We start from the raw sequence: 5,328 nt of genomic DNA, 5'->3' as shown, positions 1-5,328 counted from the left end.
AGTTGGTAGGGTTGGAAGGGACCTGAGCAGATCATCAAGTCTGACCCCCTGCCTTGGCAGGAAAGAGTACTGGGGTCAAACAACCCTGGCTAGGTGGCTGTCTAGCCTCCTTCTGAAGACCCCCAAGGTAGAAGCCAGCACCACTTCCCTTGGAAGTTGGTTCCAGCTCCTAGCTGCCCTGACTGTGAAGTAGTGCCTCCTGATATCTAGCCTCAATCTACTCTCCATCAATTTATGCCCATTATTCCTTGTTACTCTCGGTAGTGCTCAGTGGAACAGGGACTCTTCCATTGCTTGCTAGTCCCCCTTGGTCAGTTTATAGATGGCCACCAGATCCTCTTTCAGCCTTCTCTTGTGGAGGCTGAATAGGTTCAGGTCCTTTAACCTCTCCTCATAGGTCCTGCCTTGCTGCCCCGATCATGCGAGTGGCCCTCCTCTGGACCCTCTCTGTGTTGTCCACATCCCTCCTGAAGTGCAGCGCCCAGAACTGGACGCAGTACTCCAGCTGTGGCCTGACCAGTGTCACATAGAGGGGGAGGATCACCTCCTTGGACCTGCTCATGATGCATCTGCGGATGCATGACACGGTGTGGTTGGCCTTCAAGCGCCAGTTTGTTCTGTGCAGACAATGTTTCAATTTGGTTTCAATGGGAGTTGTGTGTTCATTAAAGCAGAGAACAAGGCCTGCTTTATACTTATTCCAGTAGACATTTAATTTGTGTGCTTCTATGTGTGGCTGAGATGGATGGCTACAATCTCTAGAAAAAATGTAGTGGTTACTTTTACTGAAAGACTTTTGTCTGTTATTTTAGTGTTAGACAGACCACAGAAGGCTGCTTATTGAAAGTGATGGGAGCTTCACTCAAGTAAGAATGGGAGGTTAAGACCCATAAATGGAAAGGGAAATTCCATCTGGTGGGAATAATTTTGACTGTACCCAAACCCTTATCCTGCACATGGGGAGCTTCCACACAAGGCAAGAGCCACCTATATGTAGGACTACAGATGTGTATTGCTTTTCTAGTTATCCTGGAACTTGTCTCGCACGCTATAATGTCCTTTGCATGTTTGGACTTTGTTCAAGAGATGCTCACCCCAAAATGATAGTCATTCATGGATAATGACTTCAAGTGCACCTTTTTCACTGAGCAGTTTGAATTCCAGGTCCTGAGATTGATCCATTCTGGTATGTGGGACGTGGAGTCCGACCTATTGGCCGGTTTGGAAAAAGGCAGTTAAGAAGCAGCCAGAGCAGCTTAAAACCCGGAGGCAGAGGCCTGGACCTGATCTTGAATGCATTATGGGAACCAGAAGCAATGGATGCAGAAGAGGATGAAGGCTGGTGACCCCATTTTTTGCTGGAGTAACAACACTAACTTCCATTTCAATTGCATTCTTCTGTCTCCTGACGTACACACTTTAACCCTTTTGCCTAGTTGTCCTCAGCCATGTAATCTATTTATTTCCCATGCAAATTCATTTAAAAAGAATTGCACTCAGGTTTCAGATGGAAGGTGAAAAGTGGCACTGAATGCAACCATAAGCTGTTAGTAGTATTTTTGCTCTGAGCAAAGCACTCCCCCAATAACACCCACCCTGTGCCTTGACATCACCATTCACTGTGACATTAGATTTGCCCAAGAGCCAAACGATTCTTGTGCTTGGAATTAACTCTGTATAAAACATAGTGTCAGTGCTAATGTGTCAACAAGCCTTTCTGTCGCATTTCCAGTGGGTATATTGCCTGCCCTTATTGGTAGTTTAGTGCTCACAGAGTCTTTAATCCTGTATTATCTTACTGGGGAAATAGGACCAAGGTATGCTGTTGTCCTGATTGAGCTCCCTTTTAACAATCTTAAATATAATCTTCATGAGACTTCATTTGTCAGGGAGCTCTAAGTCACTCTTCAAGCACCATAAGTAATGAAGAAACCTGTTATAATGGACTGCATAAATAAGCCATGATTTCTGGCATAACATGGATCATCATGATGTCAGTTAATTCAATTATAGTAATTTTATGAGCAATACCAATTACAATATATTTAATCTTGATTAGTAGCTATTACCACCAAAATACTTCAGATAAAATTATAAGCAGTGCTAATACTTTGTGGCTTATATCTAAAAAAAAGATCATTTAACACTTAGCTAATGAACTAGAATTAACATTCAATTTGTGAATAGCACTGCAGAAGAAGCATTACAAATCTTTCTAGCCTTGTTCTTAAATCACTGTCAGAAAGTTCAATAACAGTGAATTAATCAGCAAATAATTAAGTCCTTGTAATTATTTCTGCCCATGACTTATCTGCCAATAAGAACTGTGTTGCATTACAGAATTGATTGTTATTGTCAGTTGTGTGACACTTTGTATGGAGAATTTTGGGACTCTGGCCTATTTGCAAACTACTTACTATGACTACTTGCTATTCATGTCATATATCACTGGACTCATGTGGCACTGTACTATTTTTTTAGAAGGGTTGGTGAATGCTTTATGACTCCTTCAGTTTATTAAACCGATTCATGGGCATTTATAAATGTTTGGCAAATCTTGCTTGAATACTATACTTTATCACATATAACACAGCCCCAAATAAAACATGCACCTTGTTTTTGGAAAACAGAATGTAGAAAGAAGGCTTTTTCAGACTCATGGCTGACAGCATGGCCACCCTCTACCACGGCTGTAGAAAAGTCCTCCTAGAAACATAGCGTGTCCAAAAGTATGGCATCAGGACCTCCCAGTGTGGCTGTCTCCTGACAGCATGGAGTTCCCCACTGTTTGGAAGACACACTCACACCCTAATCAGGGAGTTGGGGGCTGGGAAAAGTGGCAACAATGCAGGTGCAGGTTCCAGGTGACTAGCCTGAGTGCAGGCACATGGAAAGTTCCTTGGTGCTGATGTTCTGGCCTGTGGCTTGAAAACCTTGCCAGCCCCTGCTGTAAATAGTTCTTTATATAAATTCCTGTAATTAAATGGTGTGTCTACACATGCATTTACTCCGGCCTAAGTTTACACTGGTGTAAAATAAGCTGGTGTAAATCCTTTTGGGCAGGCATCTACACATGCAGGGATTAGGGAGCAGATATGCACCCAGTTTCATGCAGCCCTGCAATGAGTCCCTGCTGCAACTGGGGGGAGCTCCAGCCCCCTCCAGGTGCTAGCCCAGGGGCTGGCAGGGAGCTGCTGGCCCTGGCTCCTGTATCAGGGGCATGAGGCTTGGAAAGAGCTCCCTAACCCCCTCCAGCATGGAGCTTTGTGACCACAGGGACACTGCTGGGAGACCCTTATCTCCAAGCCCCCAGCTCTGCCATCACAACTGGGAGGCCCTTATTTTCCAGCCCAAGCTCCATGGTTGTGGCTGCAGGGGTCAACCTGAGAGATCCTTATCTCCCAGCCTAAGCTTCACGACTGCAGAGCTCAGGCTGGGAGATAAGGGTCTCTCAATTGCGATGACGGAGCAGGGGCTTGGAGAGCTGGGAGATAAGGATCTCCCAGCCCCAGCTCCCTGACTGTGATCTAGGAACAGGGGGGTTGGAGCTCCCTGCTGCTGGGGCATGGAGACATAGTCCCCACTTGGGCTCCTGTGGCAAAGGCTGCCCTGGCAGCAGGCAGCATTCAGGGGCAGGGAGCTATCTCCTGCTCCCTGAAGGACTGCTGACTGGCAGCAGATTTTGCTCCTAGTGCAGTGTTTACATGAGTGCTATGGCATTGTTACTCATCCTGGGTAAATTTGCTACTTGCATTTGCAGGTAGCAAATTTATTCAGGATTATGGAGGTTTACTGCGAAGTAAGCATGTGCACCTGTAGACACACATGCTTACTTCACAGTAAATTATGCAAATGCAAAGTTAAGCATCCCGTGTAGATGTGCTCAAGGTGCCATTACCATATCAGAACAGATCACGTGCTGTTTCAGGCACGAACTAAGGCTATGAAGGTTAATGCAAGACTCTACCTCTTCAGTTTGCTGAACAGACAGAAGCAGTAGTTGCCTTAGCAGCTGCAGGGCATGCACAGTGTCTCCAGGAATGCGTTTTTTCCAGTGAAGAAAACAGCTTCTCCGCTTAAAACACATTCCCCCTGACTTTTGGGAGAAGAGATGTGTGCTGTATGTAAGAAAATACAATAATAAAATGCAGTTATCTACCAGCATCACTAGTGTAGTATATGTGTTGTGCCCAGTTTGTGTATCTGGATTAACAAGTAGAGGGGTGGCATTTAGGTAATTCTGAGTTTCTCAGCATTACATCAAAACCTCCTGCACACTCCAAACAATAGCATAATATTTTATCAGTGATCATTATTAAACCATATTATATCTTTCACAGTGTGGGTTATTAAAGGATCTAGATTTCTTTTCACAGTCTTTTGGAATTGCTCTGGTTCTTTTAGCTCTGAAGTGAGGACCACTGAAAAGGTCCAAAAAAAACATAGTTAGCTGTCTTAGTCTGAAGTGAAGTAGAAGGCAGGGTAGATATGCATCTTATAGAATAAGCAAAGTAGGTATATATCAAGCACAAGCTGTATCTAGCTATCTAGATAGACGTATATAGATATCTATATCTATATCTATTTTGGTTTGTCTATAAGGTACAAATCTATCACGCTTTTTAAAGGTCCCAAAGTTGAGGTAGGTGGATCCAGTCTCAAAATGTGGGATGTAATGAGACTTCTTACCTCCCTGATATTTCTGGTTTCCAACTGCTAAACCTTCAAACTGAGGTAAGCAACCTACACCACAAGTATGACCATAAGTGTGAACTGAGCCAGGAATCAATGATGCTAATAATTACCATGGTGCTAATGATTACCTTGAATTCTTGAAGTGATTCTAATGATTTGTCATTCATGTGGCTTATAAAGACATTGACCATTGCTATGCTCTGTAGCAGGCAAACACAGCAAAACTAGTCCCAATTTAAACATGAGCTGGGATTCCCAAAAAGGATGAACATATTGGGCCAATGTCTGCTGCCTCTCGACAACCAGCTCTTAGCCATTGATCTGCACTGCCAAAATCAGCCCTCACTGAATCTTTCTAGTAAATCACTAGACACCAGCCAAAATGCAATCAGTCTCCCTGTCTTCAACCATGACCCTTATGCTAGGACATCAGCTACTTAGACATTGCCATCCAGGGGATCCCAGGTGAATCCTCAAGCAGCTGCCTGAGCCAGTTTCAAAACTGCATGGTGCCTCTGGATGTGCACACATACAATACTGTGAATGTGACCACTTCACTACAAAGTGGCAATGCATTTTCATAGGATTTTCAGAACAAACTGACAGAACAAGTAGAACTCATTGCATAGATAT

Source organism: Crocodylus siamensis, chromosome 5 (assembly GCF_052110815.1).
Source record: "Crocodylus siamensis isolate JL-2025a chromosome 5, ASM5211081v1, whole genome shotgun sequence".
Classification (NCBI taxonomy): Eukaryota; Metazoa; Chordata; order Crocodylia; family Crocodylidae; genus Crocodylus; species Crocodylus siamensis.
The sequence above is the reverse complement of the archived record's forward strand: the minus strand, read 5'-3'. Positions refer to the sequence as shown.